Genomic DNA, 20,239 nt, shown 5'->3' on the forward strand with positions numbered 1-20,239 from the left:
GTCAGGAAGACCTGAGTTAAAATCAGACCCCAGACACTTAGCGTCTTGATCCAAACTTGATTCTGAGCAAGTCACTTAAAACTGTTTGCCTCAGTTTCCTCATCTGTAAAATGAGCTGGAGCAAACCATTCCAGTATCTTTGCCAAGAAAACCCCAAATGGTATCACAAAGAGTCAGACACAATAAAAAGGACTGAACAACAACACCAGATTCCAGCTGGTTTTGTTTAACTGTTTTTCTTTATCACAAGGGAGGGTTCTTTATCTAGTGTAAAAGAGGAAAAGCATTAATAAAAGTAATTAGGATAAAATCAACCACCAGTGGGGAAAACACTGCCAAAATTTGTTACTCTTTCTGGTATAATGACTATTTAAGATAACAAGAGTACTGGTTAGAGCTGAAGGGAAGAGTTGTACTCCATTCTTAGTTTTAATATTTTCCAACTTTGACAATGTGAAGGCTGGGAAACTCTCATGACAACAGAAAATCTTTAAGCAAAAATTTTACATGGTTCTAAATAATGGCCTAGAACTAATCTTCCTCAATGAAGTCAACAACTTCAGAACAGCTGTGAATTTTGGCACTGGTATTCTTTCCACCAATACTAATCATGACCCCTCTTCTGAATATGACCAACTTCTTTTTTAAGAGGTTTCTTTATTATGAAAATAAACGTTTCTCCATTCAAAAGTCCTTTCCGGACTTTTCCAGTTAGGAAGTGTGTAAAAGGTCAGTGGATAGAGAGAGCACTGGACTTGGAATCAGGAAGACCTGAGCTCATAGCTTGTTTCAGATACTTACTAGCTTTGTGATCTTGGACAAGTCATAACCTCTCTGGGACTCAGTTTTCTCATAAAATCCCTATAGAATAGGGATAATAATAACATCTACCTCACAAGGTTTTTGAATCCAATGAGATAACTAACTCATGTAAAGCACTTTGCAAAATTTAAAATGGTATATAAATGATAACTACCTAACACAAGTCAAGGCCCCAGGAAAACAGAGTGAGTTTGATAACCAAACTTAGAATAAGAATTTACTTAGAACAAGAACAAACTTAGACTCTTGTCCAGTTAAGATCATTGCTTTCCCCAGCAATACCTACACTGCCATTCTGAAGAAACTAGAGCACAATGTCCGGCACATAGTAGGTACTTAATAAATGGCAGTGGACTTGATTTGTTGACTAGCTCACTGGGAGAAGATCCCTTTGAACCCTTAAGGGGCTAGTGGTCAAAGAAGGAATTGAGGAAAGTTAGAAGATTAAATAACTATTGTTCTAATAGATGAAGTAAAATGTACTACATTTGATGATATTGTTCAAGATTCCTAGAAATGTTACATCAAATTGTCTCGTGTCAGAGGTTAGTAGGTCTGAGAGCACAAAGAGACTTTGATAGTTTGAGCATCTCTCTCAAGCAATGATTGAATTTAGAAGGAAGAAAAGCCTATTATATGCCAAGCACTGCATTAAGCACTTTATAAATATCATCTTGTTTGGAACCACTGATCATCAATTTATTGATTATTAGCTAGCCTAATTAATAAATTGATTATTAATTACCGGGGAACTTTGTCTCTTGGAGATTTTTCATTTGTAATATAACAATTCTGGGGAGATAAGTGCTTTTATAAACTCCAAATTTACAGTTGATGAAACTGAGGCAGGCAGAGGTTAGTGATTTGCCCAGAATCAAACAATTAAGTGTCTGAGTTCTGATTTATACTCAGGTCATCCTGCCTCTAGGCCCAACACTCTATCCACTATAACACCTAGCTGCCTCAATAATGTTAAATTAATAAAAATGTTTAGATTTGTGCCTAAAACTCAAAGTACAGTATTAATACTTTTTTTTTTTTTTTTTGCAATTGGTATTGCCAAAAAGACTGGTAACTAATCTTCTGGTGTATCAGAATCCTTCAAGGTTCATTTCAGGTGCCACTTCTTCCAAGAAAGCTCCCCTTGTACCACAAGTTGTTAGTGCCTTTCCCTCTTCAAATTACCTTATATTGCATTTATCTAACAGAATGCATGTTGTATCCTCTCCAGTAGAAAGTAAATTCACTGAGGGCAAGGCCTATTTCATTTTGTCTTTGTATCCCTAGTGCTTAGAATTTAGTAGTTACTTAATAAATGTTTGTTGAATTGAGGACCCTTCCTAACAATACCTGGGCTGGGAGTCTGACAACACACATTCTGTAGGCCTCAACTTGTTGCAGAATCCCAAAGTGTGAGACCTGGAAGGGACCTCAACAACCATCAAGGCTAACCCATACATGAAAGGAAACCCTGACATTGGAGTCGTCCAATTTTTGCTTAAAGACCCCCAAGAAAGAGCCACCTCTCAATTCAGCCCATTTCACTTTTGGACAGCTCTGTTAAGAATTGTTTTCTTACACCAAGTCGAAATGTGTCTCTTTGCCAGTTCCACTCATTGTACCTCTTTCTGCTCTCTGGATCCAGAGAACATGTCTAATGCCCTCCTCTGTCAGCAGCCTTTCAGGTTTGGTCAGATCTACCAGAACTTGCGCCTCCTGACAAGCCTACATGCTTTGGTGCCTACACACCATGATGAAACAGTAGGGTAGGGTTTTAAAGGAGACTTGACATCAATTAATTTGATTTTAATAAACACTGATTAAGCAACTGCTATGAGCAAGGCATTGTGCTAAGCTCTGGATGTATAAAGAAAGGGAAAAAGTCTGCCCTCGATGAAGTCACAGTCTAAAGGGGGAGACAACATGGAAATAACTATATGCAAACAAGATATAAACAAGATAATTTGGAGGTAATCTCAGAGGAAAGGCACTAGCATTAAGGGAGCCCTGAAAGGTATTTTGTTGTGTTTTTTTTTAAGGTTTTTGTTTTGTTTTTACAAAAAGTAGAATTTTAGCTAAGACTTGAAAGAAGCCAGGAAGTGGTAACAGAAAGGAAGAACATTCCAGCATGAGAGACAGCCACTGAAAATGAGCAGTCAGGAGATAGTGCCTTGTTTAAGAAGCAGCAAAAAGGCTAGTATGGCTGGATTCCAGGGTATGTGGTGGCTGTAGGAGAAGTGAAGTAAGACTTAAGACTAGAAAGGTAGGAGGTCAGATAAGGAAGGATTTTAAAATCCAAGCGGAGTATTTTACTTGATCCTGAGAGCAACTGGGAGCCCCTGAAGGTTACTGATTGGGAGTAAAGGGGGTGTGGTAAGACCTGTATTTTTGAAAGATCAGTTTGAGGAGAATGGTTTGGAATGGGGAAAGATTTGAGGCAGGAAACATGTATATTATATATTTTTTTCTCAAGATTTCAGCCTTCCTGAAGTTCTTAGCTTTTAACCTGTGTAGTTAAATTTTACTTTCCTTTTTCTATTACATTTCATACTTAACAAAGATATTTTCTACCTCCATCCACCCCTCCTCATTCATTGAGAAGGGAAGAAATACATTACATATCAAGTCATGCAAAATATATTTTCAAATTAGCTATGTCTCCCCCACCTCAAAAAAAGGGAAGAAATAAAAAGAGAAAAAATATGCTTCAGTCTGAACTCTGAAATGTGGAGGTAGATAACGTTTTTCATCATTAGTCCTTTGGAATTGTGGTGGATCATTGTATTTATCGCAGTTACTAAATCTTTCACAGTTGATTATCTTTACAATGTTGCTGTTACTGTGTACATTGTTCTGCTGGTTCTACTCACTTCATTTTGCATCAGTTCATAAAAGTCTTATCAGGTTTTTCTGAAATCATTCCCTTCATTTCTTACTGCACAATAATATTCCATCACATTCATATGTTATAACTTATTAAGCTATTCCCCAACTGATAAACATCCCTTTCATTTCCAATACTTTGCCATTGCAAAAGAACTGTTATTAATTTTTTTATATATGTTGTTTTCCTACTTCTTTTATCTCTTTAGAGTACAGACCTAGTAGTGGTATTGCTGGGTCAAAGAGTATGCCCAGTTTTATACTTCTTTGGGCACAATTTCAAATTGGTCCAGAACTGGTTGGACTAGTACACAGGTGTACCAACAGTGCATTAGTACACCTGTTTTCCCACATCCCCTCTAGCATTTGTCATTTTCCTTTTCTGTCATCTTAGCCAATCTGATAGGTATGAGGTGATACTTCAGAGCTGTTTTAATTTGCATTTCTCTGATTATTAATGATTTAGAGAACTTTTTCATATGACTATTGATAGTTTGGATTTCTTTCTCTGAATACTTCCTATTCATATCCCTTGACCATTCGTCAATTGGGGAATGGCTCTTATTCTTATATATTTTTATACGTATGTGGCTCAATTTCCTATATATTTTAGAAATGAAACCTTTATCAGAGAAATTTGCTCCAAAGGTTCTTTTTCCCCAGTTCCCTGCTTTTCTTCAAATTTTGGCTGCATTGGTTTTGTTTGCACAAAACCTTTTTAATTTTATGAAAATAAAAGTATTCATTTTGCCTCCCATAAAGCTCTCTGTCTCTTGTTTGGTCATGAACTCTCCTTATAACCATAGATCTGACAGGTAATTTTTTCCAAGATCCACTATTTTGCTTATAAGATCACCTTTTATGTCTAAATTTTTTACCCATTTTGAGTTTATCTTGTTAGACAATGTAAGAGGTTGGTCTCTGCCTAATTTCTTCCAGGCTACTTTCCACTTCTTAGCAGTTTTTGTTAAATAGTGAGTCCTTGCCCCAATAACTAGGATCTTTTGGTGTATCAAACACAGTCTATTGTACTCATTTGCTTCTGCATATTGTGTACTTAATCTATTCCACTGATCAACCACTCTATTTCTTATCCAGTACCAAATTGCTTTGATGATTACAGCTTTGTAGCATAGTTTAAGATCTGGTACTGCTAGGCCCCCTTCACATTTTTATTTCATTGATTCCCTTGACATTCTTAACCTTTTGTTCCTCCAGATGAAACTTATTGTTTTTTTCTAGATCTATAAAATAATTCTTTAGTAGTTTGATTAATATGGCACTGAATAAGTAAATTAATTTGGGTAGTATTGTCATTTTTATTATATTGGCTCTTCCTATCCATGAGCAATTAATATTCTCCAATTATTTAGATCTGTATTTATATGAAGGATATTTTGTAATAGTGTTCATATAATCCCTGCTTGTATCTTGGCACATAGACTCCCAAGTATTTTATACTGTCTGCTTTGAGCTTTTTAAGTGGAATCTCTTTATCTCTTCCTGTTTGGTTCTACTGAACATAAATAGAAATGCTAATGATTTGTGTGGGTTTGTATTATATCCTGCAACTTTGCTGAAGTTGTTGTTTCAACTAGTTTTTTAGTTAGCTCTCTAGGGTTCTCTAAGTAAACATCATAACATCTACAAAGAATGATAGTTTTGTTTCCTCATTGCCTATGCTTATTCCTTCAATTTATTTTTCTTGTCTTATTACTATAGACAGTATTTCTAATACAATATTAAATAATAATGTTAGTGAAGGACATCCTTGCTTCATCCCTGATCTTATTGGAAAGACTTCTAGTTTATCTCCATTACAGTTAATGCTTGCTCTTGGTTTTAGATAGATACTACTTATTTTAAGAAGAGCTCCATTTATGCCTTTGCTTTCTAGTGTACTTAATAGGAATGAGTGTTGTATTTGATTGAAAACTTTTTCTGAATCTATGGAAATAATCATGATTTTTGTTGTTTTGTTATTATGGTAAATTAATATCATATTTTTTCTAATGTTGAACCAGCCCTTCATTCTTGGTATAAATCCAGCCTGGTCATAGTGTATGATCTTTGTGATATTTTTTTCTAATCTCCTTGATAGTATTTAATTTAATTTTTTTTTGCATAATCATTCATTAAGGAAATTGGTTTTCTTTTTTTGTTTTAGTTCTCCCTGGTTTAGGCATCAAAATCATATTTTTGTGATAAAAGGAATATGATAGGACTCTGTTTTTACGTGCTGTTTTTTTTTCTCCAGTTTATATGCTATTGGAATTAGTTGTTCATTAAATGTTCGTAGAATTCACTTGTAAATCCATCTGGTCCTGGAGTTTTTTCTTTCTTTCTTTTTTTTGACTAGGCAATGGGGTTAAGTGACTTGCCCAGGGTCACACGGCTAGTGAGTATAATGTGTCTGAGGCTGGATTTGAACTCAGGTCCCCCTGACTCCAGGGCCAGTGCTCTATCCACTGTACCACCTAGCTGCCCCGCTGGGGTTTTTTCTTAAAGAAATTACTTATGACTTGTTTAATCGCTTTTTTTCAGATAGGGTTTTTTAAAGTATTCTATTTCACCTTCTATTAAGTGGGGCAATTTATGTTTTTATAAATATTCATCCTTTTCACTTAGATTGTCAGTTTTATAGGCATATAGTTGGGCAAAATAGCTACTAATAATTGCTTTTATTTCATTTTCATTGGCTGTGTATTCACCCTTTCCATTTTTGATCCTGGTTTGGTTTTCTTTTTTTTTTTTAATCAAATTAACCAATGGTTTATCTATTGTTTTTTTCTTCATAAAACTAGTTCCTAATTTTATTTATTAGCTCAATGTTTTTTTTTCTTTCAATTTAATTAATCTCATCTTTTATTTTCAGGATTTCTCTTTTGGTGTTTAATTGGGATATTTCAATTTGTTGTTTTCCTAATTCTTTTTTTCCTCCTTTTTTTTTTAAGTTGCATGTCCAATTCTCATTCTTCCTTTTATTGATGTAAGCATTTGGAAATATAAATTTTCTCCTAGGCTGCATCCTACAAATTTTGGTTGTAGTCTCATTGTTGTGATTATCTTAAATGAAATTATTTATTGTTTCTATTATTTGTTCTTAGAACCACTCATTCTTTAAAATTAAGTTATTCACTTTCTAATTAATTTCTATGCTTCAAGAAATCTTTATTGAATGCAACTTTTATTGCATTATGGTCAGAAAAAATGCATTTAATATTTCTACTTTTCTGCACTTGTACCCTATTACATGGCCAATTTTTGTGGTGTCATGCATAGTTGAGAAAAAGATATACTCCGTTCTATTTCTATTCAATATTCTCCAGAGGTCTATCTAACTTTTCTAAATTCTATTCATCTCCTTAAGTTTTTTTTTTTTTTTTTTTTTTGGTGAGGCAATCAGGGTTAAGTGACTTGCTTAGGGTCACACAGCTAGTAAGTATCATGAGTCTGAGGCCAGATTTGAACTCAGGTCCTCCTGACTCCAGGGTTGGTGCTCTATCCATTGCATCACCTAGCTGCCCCTTAAGATCTTTCTTGTTTATTTTATTACTAGGTGTATTTAGGTCCACAAGAAGTAAATTGAGGCCCTCCACTAGTATACTTTCACTGTCTATTTCCTCCTATAATTCGTTTAGTTATTCCTTCAAGAATTTGGGTGCTATGTCATTTAGTGCATATATGTTTAGTATTGATATTAGTTCATTGTTGATGATACCTTTGTTTGTGATTATCTTTTTTAATTTGGTCTAATTTTGCTTTTACTTTGTCTGAGATCATGATTACTACCCCCTCCTTTTCTCCTTCAGCTGAAAGATGATAGATTCTGCTCCAGCCCCATATGTGAATTCTGTGTGTTTCTCTATTTCAGGTGTGTTTCTTGTAAGAAACAAACAAACAAAAAATATATTTTAGATGCTAGTTTCTAATTCATTCTGCTATTCTCTTCTATTTTATGGATGAGTTCATCCCATTCACAGTTATGATTGCCAGCTGTATACTTCCTTCCATCCCATTTTCTTATAATTAGCCTTTTCTTTTTCACCCTGACCCCTCCTCAAGAGTCTGTTTATCTTCTGACGACTGATTCCCATAATCTAGTTCTCCTGTTTTCTTCTTCCTCTTTTCCTGTTAGCCCCTTTCCTCCCTACTTCCCTGTTGTGTAAAATGAATTTCTGTACCCAGCTGTTTGTGTATGTATATTCTTCCCTTCTTGAACTAATTATGATGAGAATGAAGCTCAAGTTTGACCAATTCTAATCTGTAAAGAGTTATTTTCTTCAGTGAGGTTTTTATACCTTTTTTCCCTAACCATTTGGGCAATTCTGATTTTTATGGAGTTATTTTCTAGTATTTTTGTGCCTCTTTTGCTAAGCTGTTATTTCTCTTTTCATAATTTTCTTACACAGCTCTCATTTCTTTTCCTAATTTTTCTTCCACTACTTTTATTTGGTTTTTAAAATCTTTTTTTTTCTTAAAAAAACACCTTTCTTTAACTCATAAGGATTCTTATTGGTCTTTTTATTGTTTTTTTAGGGGGGTCCAATCTTCATTTTATTTTGAGGTTTTGCTCATAGATGTTTACATGTCATTGTCTTCTGAGTTTCTTGAGCTTCGCTGTCACCATAGTAGTTTTTTATGGTCAGATTCTTCTTTTTTTTTTTTTTCTGTTCGCTCATCATTCAAGACCATTTTTTGATTTTGGACCTTCATGTTAGAGTTGGGCTCTGCTCACTTGTGCTTTCACAGCTCAGCCTCAGGGCCTGTAAATTCTCAACAGTCCAGTGTGGTGTGATCTGGAAAGAGGTTTGTTCATTGTCCTCCTTCTTGACCACAACTATTCCTGTCCTCCCTGGTACTAGATAACAGAGCTGGGCAACAGAGATGCTAGATGGCACCCATTCCTGCTTCCAGAGCTAGTACAGGCATTCCCTGGGATCTTTTTCTGCCTCCTTATTGTCCCTGAGCACTGGGCTACTCCCCATTCCTGTTGTGTTGTGCTGTCCCTTACCCTCAATGTCTGCAGACCTCTCTGGTGATCTTCCTAAGCTACCCTAGCTAGAAAAATGATTCACTGTTACTTTTTCTTGGCTTTTCTGCTCAGAATTCAGTTTGGTACATTTTCTAGGTCATTATGAAAGACATTTTGGGGGACCTGAGGCAATGTTGCTGACCTACTCTGCCATCTTGACAATTTTTATAAAGACTTATATTGGTCCAAGACAAATCAGGGTATAGTACAGCATGATGGCCTAGGAAATCTTTCCGCCCTTTTGTCCTAGAGCCAGAAACAATCCAAAGGACAGGTTCCAAACAAACGTTTTATTAAAAAGAATGATTTTTTTTTCATTTAAAAATAAAACTGAATTTTAAAAAGAATGGTTTTCTCTTATATCACATTCCACAATACATTCTAAATAGATATGCAATCTTAATATTAAAGACTTTACTATTAAAAAAAATTAGAAGAGAAACAGATCATCTATTTCTCACAACTATGGATAGGAGATGTATTCCTAACCAAACAAGAGATACTTACAAAAGATAAAACTGATTGATTACTTGAAACTGAAAAGCTTCTGCACAGACAATATTAATGCAGCTACAATAAGAAGGGAAGTGGTCAAATAGGAAAAATACTTTGCATCAATTTCTCGGATAAGGGTTTGGTATCCGAGATATATAAACAATTAGTAAATATATATGACTATTAGCCATTCCCCAATAGATAAATGGTCAAAGAATGTGAACAGTTCTCAAAAGAATTGCAAAGTATTCACAACCACATGAAAAAATGTGCCAAATCAATAATAATGAAAGAAATGCAGATCAAAACAACTCTGAGGCTTCACCTCACACATTATAAATTGGCAAAAATGTCCAGAAATGCCAATGGTTAATGTTAAAGAGGTAATGGAAAGATTGACAACATTAATAAGTTGCTGATAGAGCTGTGAAAAGTATAGCTCTTTTGGAAAGCAATTTGGAATTATGTAAATGAAATACCTAAAATGCTCATACACTTTGAACCAGAGACTCCATTACTGGGTTTATGCCCCAATGAGGCCATTGATAAGAAAAAAGTCCCCATATACAAGCAATTCTCCCTTAAGTAAAGAATTCTGAAAGAAATCCACATTTTCCAAAAATACCTATGTTAACTTTATTGTATATATGGTACTGTGCTCTCTCTCTCCATCCCACCTGTCTCTCAATTCTGCATTCTACAGTCCCCCATCCTCACCAGAAAAAAAAAAATCCTTCAAGTAAAAGCACAAGAGCAGAGAGAACACCACCATTAGTGCAGCTGGCCAGAGAGGAAAGCTTTGCCCTGCTACTGGTGGGGTTACTCCATCTGTCCCATCCTGTGTTGCCCGGTCCAGGTCCTTGTTGTTGTCCTCTCCTGTCTGTGTCCATGTGTGGGCCCCAGTATCTGTCCCCATCTGTTATTCTTCTTGCTCTCACTTCTTTTGAACCCTGTGGGGCCCCCTTTTCCTGCCTTTCTCCCTTTTCCACATGAAGATGGGGGAAATGCGTTTTATGTAAAAATTGTCACTTACCTAAAGTGAGAACTGTCTGTACTCCAAAATATTTATAGCAATACTTTTTATGATAACTAAGAACCGAAGTCAAAGTGGATGCCCATCGATCAGAGAATGGCCAAACACATTGTGGTACGTGAATGTAATGCACTATTACTGTGCCATAAAAAATTATGCATATGATGAATACATAGAAGCATGGAAAGATCTATATGAAACGATGCAGAGTGTAGTAAGCAGAGCCAAGGAAACAGCATACACATTAGCTACTACAATGTAAACTGAAAGAACAATGACATACTGGAAAATCAAAGGTAAATGTAAAGGTAAAACAAAACTATAAAGATCAAATGGGACTCAGATGAAGAGATCTGAGTAGACACCTCCAAACTATCCCTTCCAGGAGGTGGGAGGTTTACACATTGCACATGTTTTCAGACTTTTTGAATATATCTATCAGTTTTGCTGGGACAGCTAGGTATCACAGTGCCAGGCCTGGAATCAGGAAGACTCATTTTCCTGAGTTCAAACATGGCCTCAGAAATTCAGTAAAGCAGTGTGACCCTGGCCAAGTCGCTTAACCCTATTTACCTCAGTTTCCTCATCTGTAAAATGAGTTAGAGAAGGAAATGGCAAACCACTCCAGCATCTTTGACAAGAAAACCCCAAATTGGATCATGAAGAATCAGACATGACTGAACAACAGTTTTGCTGACTTTTTTTCCTCTCTTAAAAAATACTATTTATCACATGGGATGACTCTCAGGGAGGAGTATTGGATGGGATATGTGGAATATCATTAATATGAGAAATAGGAAAAAAATAAAAACTCATTTTTTATAAAAAGAATGATTTTCTCCTGAAACAAAACTCTGTAATTATAATAACCAAGCTTAACCTGTAGAAGAGACTGGAAAATTCCCCTTCCTCCCTTCTTTGCAGAGGCGGAAAACCCCCTGTCATGAAACACTGTGTATGATAACATCAGACTTTTTTCATATGTTGTTTAGTTTTGCTGAACTTCTTTTCCCCATTCTTATTATAAGGGATGGCTCTCTGGGAGGTGCATGTTGGGAGTGGGGAGAGATGTACAAAGATATAGTTGTAAAGGTAGATAGTGCAAAAAACAAACGATAAAAATTTTTTAAAAATTTAAAAAGCAAACAAAATGCACACTCCTTACAATTCTGGGAGGTAGATTCTAATGGGACTATTGTCCCCACTTTATAGGTAAAAAAAATGAGGCTCAAGGCCAAGTAACTTATTTAGGGTCAGGGAAGTTTCAGCTCAGCTCCCTTCCCCAGATGCTTCCTCGAAATCTACACAGTACACCTCTATAAGATTCAGTTTCCTTATCTGTAAAAAGAGGGACTGGGGAGGGTTGGACTAGACAGAATGATTTCTAAGGTCCCTCCCAGCTGCCAGCCCTATAAAACTAAAACTATTTGGAAGCTCTAAATGATGTTTTATTCTGAAGAGAAAAACAGACTATCCAACTTGAAATGTCAACAAACACGAACCGGGCACACCCAGCCCTGTCAAAACGCCTACCATGAGGAACACAATTATAAAATAATCGTCTTTGGTTTCACACCGTCTCCTTCTTCTCCCTCCACACACATACAAACTTTTTTTTTTGAGGAAGTTGCAATACTTCAAAAAGAACCATTCCTACTAGCTGTGTAACCCTGGGCAAGTCACTTAACCCCAATTGCCCACAAAAAAAAAAAAAAGAACCGTTCCTTTGAAAATGAAATCACATATGCACATCCCTACCTCACTACCATTCACTTGCTAGTTAGGATATCACCTTCCCCTGATGTCACGGTGGTCTTGGAGAATGAAGGACAAACAACAATCACATAAACACCTTCTCTCACCCCCTACTATTTAAAGTGAGAAAACAGAAACTGCCCGGCTTCCCAGATTTCTGTGTGCTAGCCGCTAATTTCACTGTTACGCAAATTAAAGTTCCGGATCGGCCTAAACTTAGAATTGCAGCCGAGGTTTCAGTGGGGCTAAAAGGAATACAAAGACCAGGACAGGAAATAAAGTTCCTCCTCTCGGGACGAGAAATCCTCAGGACCTCCCAAGCGTAGGACGCCATGTCTCGTTTCTGTCTTTGTCTCTGCTCCCTTCCAGATCCAGCCAGCAGCTAGTCTGGGACTCCTGCCAGAAAGAGGCCCGGCAAAATAATGATTTAAACGCGCGCACACACACACACACACATACGCACACACGCACAACAACCCACCTATGAGTCAGATGAGATCCATCTGTTAACAGCTCTCCTCCTCCCTACACCCTTTTAAAGGGCAGACAAGAAGGAGACGGGTTCACATTAAGGAAAAGGAAATTGAAGAAAAAGGGAAAGAGTGATAGGATGATAAGTAACTCACCACCAAAACTGCGGCTCCGGAGCTCCAGAATCCTAAAGTGAAAGTGAGGTTCTGGCCAGTGCGCTATCTGGCGGACAGTGAACCCAAGAGGGTGTCTACGCGCCCGCTCCTCAGAACTTGGACTGCAACTTAGAGCAAAGATTTTACAGAGTTTGCCGGCTTACGAGCCTTCCAGGATCCCAGACTTAGTACTGGGGTAAGAGCGCCTGTTCCAGATGGCCAAAGACTGGAAGGGCACGTCCAACTCAAGGCTTGCCGACTCAATGACGGATCTGGGGTTTTGTCCACGCCCAGCAGTAGTTTTCCCTTTGTTGGCGTCCATGTTCGGGGGTCTCTTGTGATTAGAAGGCTTTAGTAGATAGTGTAGCTTGTTCAAAGTTATAAGGATCGGGGGAAATTTACTCGATGTTAACAGAAAAGATATCAATAAAAATTATTAAAAAAAAAAAGTCATAGGGATTTCGAGCCGGAAGAGTCTTTAGAGGTTTAACATACCTCTGTGTTGCTTACTCCCCGTGTGACCTTGGGTAGGTGACTGGGCCTCAGTTTCCTCATCTGTAAAAGGAAGAGATTGAACTCGGTGGTCTCTGAGTTTCTTTCCAGTTCTAAATCTGGGATCCTGTGAACATACCAGCTTATAAATTTTCGTTAATTTTATAGAGGAATAACACCAAGCCCTACCTGTTGTAAGTTCTGCTAGTAATCATGAAGCATAGATACCTTTATCTTTCAGGCATGAGGCATGTTTACTTGCTCTTCCCTACATTCCAGTTAAAGAGAAAAGGGTAGGCTCTAGGACAGGGGAAAGGGGGAGGGGGAAGGTTGACAGTGGAATCACAGGACTTTTGTTCAAATCCGACTCTGACCTCTGACTAATAGGTGAGTCACTTAACTCTGTAAAATGAGGGGTAAGACTAGACAATTTCTGCGGTCCCTTCCTCCTCTAAATCTACGATCAATGAGCAAAGCCCGCAGAGCTGTCTTATTATTAATCTCCATTTTAATACCCCACCCACTCTCACCTTTGTGCACAAGTGAAAAGTTTAGCTTCAAGCTGGGATCTAATGGAAAGTTGGGGGACCTTTTGCCGTGAAAGGTCAAATTTGTTTTTCCATTTTGAACCTTTTTTTTTTCCTCTTCAAGTTGATCAAAATGGGCTCTCTCTCTCTCTCTCTCTCTCTCTCTCTCTGGCAGTGTTAAAGCTATTTTGTGTTGAGCCACAACAATGTATATATTATGGGAATGTGGACCTGCTTGTCATCTTTATTTGAAGTCTCAGATGAATTGGTTTCCAATACTACTTCTCCAGCTTGTTTGACTTTGGGCAAGTCACTTCACTTCTCTGGGCTTTCCTTTCCTCATTTATAAAATGTCAGGACTAGATTAGATGTCCTCCGAAATCCTTTCCAGTTCTAAATCTATGATCCAAGACTTAGGTTGGACTCTTTCCTACCTCAGATCCTTAGTAACTGTGTAATCCTGGGCAAGTCACTTAATGGCAATGAGCCTTTGTATGCTCACCTGAAAAAATGAGGATAATAACACCAGAAGTTATGAGGAGGTTCCAATGAGCAACATAGACAAAATACTAAATAAATTCCTGCTGTTAGAAGGAGCCTATGATCCTACCCTGAAATCACTAGTTTTAATAATTCAAAACCCGTATCGATTCTTCTTACATTTGCCAAAATGTTTGCCAAAATTTAACACATACTCCCTCTCCCCAAATGTCATTATTAAAGTAGAAGTGTGACTAAATCAAAGGGAGACAACATTTTGGGGAAATGTGCTCATGAGTGTACTAGGAAGGCTGTGCAGTGTTAAAATAGGATATTACTTCATTTAACCAACAATTTGACTTCTTCCTTAATTAGGAAAAGGTCATAGGAAACAAACGCTATGTAAGTGTTAATTATTATTATTATATAGCTCAAATAACTCATTTATAAGTTTTCATAGATGTGAGTAAAAAGGTTTCCAGATCCCATAGGAACATAGCCTTTATTCCACCTTACAGGACATGCAAAACAACAAAAAGAATTCGTAATATCTGTAAATTGTTGACTTGTTTCCTCTTTTTTTTTTTTGCCCGATGAGTCCCCAATGCAGTCCTCTAGACTCCTGACATCAGCTTGTGGTTTGGACTGCCTCCTAGAGGAGAAATGAACTTGGAGTAGCCAAAGACTCAAGTCTCTAAGGATTTAGACTTTCTGGAAAGGATAAGCGTCATCCTTCCCATTGAACCTGCACTGGCTCCATAACTAAATAATAGCTAGCATTTATATAATGCTTTGAGGTTTGCAAAAGTGCATTAGAAATATAACCTTACTTTATCCCCATACCAACACTGAGAGGTAGGTGCTATTATTTCCATTTTACAGATAAGAAGACTATGTCTCAAAGAAGTTAAGTGCCTTGTCCAGAGTCATGAATTCATGTCTGAGGGCAGATTTTTAACTCCAGTCTTCCTGACTCATGATAGCAAAGACTGAAGTCCAAGTCTTTTTGCTCCTCCATATAATAGCTTTGGGCAGCTAGATGGCGCAGTGGATAGAGTGCCGTGCCTAGAGTCAGAAAGATTCATTTTCCTGAGTTCAAATGTGACCAAGTCACTTAACCTTGTTTGCCTCAGTTTCTTCACCTGTATAATGAATTGGAGAAGGAAATGGCAAATCATTCCAGTATCTTTGACAAGAAAACCCCAAATGGGGTCATGAAGATTTGGACACAATGATTGAACAATAACGTAATAGTTTTACTCCTTTGCTGTAAAGGGTTCCACATGTACAATCCTCTTCTTTTCAAGAGTGTGGTGCTGGTCAGGAACTCCACTCACTAGAAGGGAGGATCCTGGAATTCTCAAACTTGGTTTTGCTAGAGAGGCAATACACATAGTTGCATGCAACCATGCATGTGACTATCGTATGGAAAATGTCCTCACCTATGTCATGTAAGGGACAGAGATAAAGAGTTTGAATGACAGAGTGGGACTTAGCAACCATCATGTCTCCCCTGTTCCCTTAATGCCTATGACTTAGATCTTTATTCCACCTTGTTAACTCATAGGAATGAGTGGTCATACCTTATATTTCACCTCCACAACCTTGAACTCTGAAATCCTCCTTTCTGACCATCATCTCCTGTTATTATGTGATCAAACTTTACACTGTCCTTCCCCCTTGAATTCACTGTCCCCTTGTCCTACCACTACTCATGCTTTGCTAAGCACCCCCATCCTCTGGATCATTCTCACCATCTTTTGTTTGAGTCAACTACAAATTTATGCTATCTAATATAAACTGGGCCTTCCCAATTGCACTGCAACCCTTGTAATATTCCTTAATAGACTAACAGGCTCTCTTCTTTACCATGGTTGTCACAGACTTTCCCTCCTTTCTCCAACCTCCCTATGCTACCCTACATTCATGCTCTTAGTAGATGACCTTTCTTCTTACTATCCTGAGAAAATGGAGGCCATCTTGTGTGAGTTCCCAAATATCCCATTTCATAAATCAAAACCCCTTTACACCTTTGCCTGTCTTCTCTTGCTTTACCCCAGCCTCTGAGAAAGAGGGGACTTTTTCTTTATCAAGGCCAACTCTTCTACGTATGCCTTTGAGAGAACACAAACTTCTTGAAGGCTTGGACTATCTTTTGCTTCTTTTTGTATCCTTGGTGCTTTAGCATAGTGCTAGCATGTAATGGTTACTTAATCAATGTTTACTGATTGATTGGTTGAATGACAGACGTCAAAGCAACTGCAACATCTGTAGTCCTAGAGACAGAAATATCAGCATAAATGAAAATAACAAAACTGCATATGCAACAAGAGACTGTGAACCCCAAATCTCATGAGCTCCATGAACTCCAATTTGAAACAGAGACAAATGAAATTGAGGTACATGTGTCCATGGTTTAATTTCTCTCAAGCTGGCTTGACATACATTGCATGGGAATTCAGTCCAAAACTGGGCCCCAATAAGGAGGCCACTTCAAAACTGGCTCGGTTTGGGATTTTGGGGTACAGCCTTATATGTCCTTCGAAGAGTAGGTGTTCCCAAGGGTGTCAATCAACTATGATTGGTCAACACACTAGGAGATGGCTTATATTAAAATGAGGTCCTCAGGGGCCAATATTGTCTACCATCAAAGGAAATGCCACCCCTAATCTTAGGAGTCTGTCTCCACCCAAACCTGAGTAGGATAAAATCAATTCAGGCCTGGATTGGAGTTTGACAGAGGTAAGAAGATTCAACACAATCTCATTATCAGAGATGTCCTACAGAACTTTGATCAGAAGGCTGGCTGGGGGGAAGCTCTAAGTCTCCAAGACACAGATTACCAAGAGAAATCACATTTAACAAGATAAACATATCTACAGTTATATGCATAGCATGAACACTGAAGAAAATAAACATTGAAAGGAAAACAATGAAGTAAAAGTATGTTTAAAATATGCAGTAATTAACATGTAAGTCAATGAGTATATGTGCAATTACATGTATTAATACTGTACTCTTGTCTCTTAGGTATAAATGTACCAGAAACATTTTAAATTTGATTTAACATTATTCTGAATCCAAACATTTTAACCTAGAGAAAGAGAAACCTTTGAATTGTAAGAGTAGTCCTTTCCCCATACCGTTTGACATCTCTCTATCCCAAGACTATTTGAGGCAATATTTATAGGAATCTTGTACAAGGAAAATGTTATAATATGTTAAAACAGAGCATTGGCCCTGAAGTCAGGAGTACCTGAGTTCAAATCCAGCCTCAGACACTTACTAGCTGTGTGACCCTAGGCAAGTCACTTAGCCCACATTGCCTAAAAATAAATAAAATAAAATAAAATAATATGTTAACATACAGTTTAGGATTAACATCGTACTTCAGCAAATAGAACAAGTCACTTCATAGCTATCCAGTTCCTTCCTTGACTGCCCTCTCCAAGGATATCTTCCCTTAGATCAATATCATCAATATTTCAATCTTTTCTGCATAAAAGAAGAAAATACTTCCCTTTTAATGAAAAAAGGGTACTTCTTTAGGTGTCTTCTCATATCCCAATAGGGGTAGCTAGGTGGTGCAGTGGATAGAGTGTCAGGACTGGAGTCAAGAAGACCTAAGTTCAAATGTGGCCTCAGACGCTTACTAGCTGTGTGACCCTGGCCAAGTCACTTAACTTTGTTTGCCTCAGTTTCCTCATCTGTAAAATGAGCTGGAGAAGGAAACGGCAAACCACTCCAGTATTTTTGCCAAGAAAACACCAAATGGGGTCATGAAGAGTCGAACATGACTGAAACAACTGAACAACAACAAACAACATAGCCCAATGACTTTGGGGATGGGGAAGGCAAGGATCTTACAAGACCAAAGGCACTTTTTGTTCAGGATTTTATTCCCACTCCTATTCATTAGGTCAGTAACTGTTTTTAAATTTTTTCATATCTTACTCACTTCACATAGTGCCTGGCACATGTTAAGTCCTTAATAAATATTTGTTGAGTTGATCTAACTTGACTCTCCAAAAAAGCCCTTTTGTTCTACTCACTTTCCTAAACAGAAAAGTCTGAAAGGGGTTTTTCAGCCAGAGAAAATATTATTTCTGAATATTTTCACTTGAATTAAAATGGGTTTTTTTAATATGCTACAGCAATGACAAGGCCAGACTTCTAACCACTTTAAGTTGTGCTGCCTTTCTGGTCCAGTGATAATAACACATAAAGAAATAGATAATTATTATTATATTAGAACTGCAGTTAACTGGATTACACAGTGCAGAAACAAACATCTATATGTTAAGGAATATTTTTAGTGAAATATAAATATTGTCAAATAGGTGAATTATGATTCACTTTCATGATGAGAATAGTTCTATATCTGCACAGATTAGGTTCTTTATTATGTTCCACTATGGGATTAGTCTAAATATCAAGTCTGTTTTTAAGCACTTGCTTCTGTCACAAGCTCTCATGTTATTGTCTTACTTTACTATTGCATCTGATTCTGGGGTCCAGGTGACATCCCTGCCTGTGAACCTGATTCTTACTCAGTAAAATGATACCATCTGTGCTGCCAGAGACTCTCTTTCTATATTTTAGAACAGTCATTGCTATGGTTACTATGAACTGCAGAGTTGCCCTTTGGTATTGTGTCCCTGAACAGGGAGTATTTCCCGTGTAAAATTAGTAGCAGATGAAATATGAAACAATATCCCAGCTATAGCAAACAAAGAATGGAAAACAGAACATCTATTTTTGAAGATGAAATGGGGTGTTCAGTAAACTTACAATATTTAGTAGCCTACAACACTAATGAGATATTTTTGCCTCCAGTTAATTACATCAAAATAAATAGAGGCAAATTGTTCTACTCACAATCAAAATGATAAAGAAATGGAAAATTATATTCTGTTATTCTTCCTCCCAAAATTCCAGTTTGTGAGCTGAATAATTATAGAGGAAGTAGGCAGAGCATTCACAGGAGGTACTGAAATGCTTTACTCATCTTGTGATTTTAGTTAAAAATAGTTTTTAGAAAACTGTCATGGGCATAATCCAAAGGAAAATTATTCTTTCTTAACCATTACTTGCTCTAAAATCCCCAATGGCTTTGTTCAGTATTAAGGATCCCTTATATTCTAATCCTAAAAATCGAAAGATAAGACTTTTCCAAATGATACATAACCTTTTTACTTTCACTTTGAGAGAACACAACGTTCTTTTGCAGCACTGGGCCAGAAAGACACGTCAGTAGAAAATATCAAAGTTCCTTCCTGTTAATCAGTTTCAAAAGGGTAATTTCTTTTTTGCTTAATGTAAAATTTAAGTAAACAAATGACTGAAGGTATAACAACGTTTGAAGAAAGAGCTTTCTGTTGACTTTTCTTTGTTTTAAACCAGTAAAGAAAAAAAAGCATTTATTTAGCCAAGCACTGTGCTAAGCACTTTACAAATATTATATCATTTGATTTTCACAGCAATGCTGGGAGGTGGGTCCTATTACTATCTCCATTTGTTGAGGAAATTGAGGGAGACAGAGGTTAAGTGACTTGCCCATAGTCTCATATCCCGTAAACTAATAAGAATCCTCTCTTCTATTGGTTACACTTAAAGTTACCCCTTCCCAATGTATAACATTTCATTTTTTGAAAAATGACTTTGTTTTGTGAGAAAAAAATCAAAATCAGAGTTCATCAGGCATGATCTCATATTGAATTGTCAAAGGCAAGACAAATGAAACAGATCAATGAGCAGAGTTTTTGAGGTTGTTTTGATTCTGGTTCAACCCCGTTAAGTTTGTCTATTCTGCTTTGCCCAATTAACAAGGATAATTCAAAGTTAAATGTATGATACCTGAGCAGATTATGGTATGTAAGTGTCATGGAATATTATTGTACTATAAGAAATGCCAAAAAGGAGAGATTTGGGGAAACCTGAGAAGACTTGCATAAACTGATTCAGAATGAAGTGAGCAGAATAAGGGAAAAAATTTAGACATTATAAAATACATCTTTGAAAGATTTAGGAACTCTGATGCATTGACCAATCACAGTTTCAGAAGACTAATGACGCGTATGCTTCCCACCAC

General features: G+C 37.1%; 1 protein-coding gene across 3 annotated transcripts in view; it reads right to left on the bottom strand.

Annotated features, from left to right (window-relative positions):
* The window catches only part of CFLAR (CASP8 and FADD like apoptosis regulator), a 63,977-nt gene extending 50,450 nt beyond the window's left edge, over positions 1 to 13,527 (bottom strand). Inside the window, exon 1 of one of the 3 annotated variants that reach the window (XM_027873481.1) lies at positions 12,650 to 13,527. The gene's annotated coding sequence lies outside the window, so the exon portion shown is untranslated. The remainder of the gene's footprint in view (positions 1 to 12,649) is intronic. The other 2 variants (XM_027873482.1, XM_027873483.1) reach the window with 2 other exon arrangements.
* Between the last annotated feature and the right edge of the window lie 6,712 nt (positions 13,528 to 20,239).

Source organism: Vombatus ursinus, unplaced genomic scaffold (genome assembly GCF_900497805.2).
Source record: "Vombatus ursinus unplaced genomic scaffold, bare-nosed wombat genome assembly UNPS02014802.1, whole genome shotgun sequence".
NCBI lineage: Eukaryota > Metazoa > Chordata > Mammalia > Diprotodontia > Vombatidae > Vombatus > Vombatus ursinus.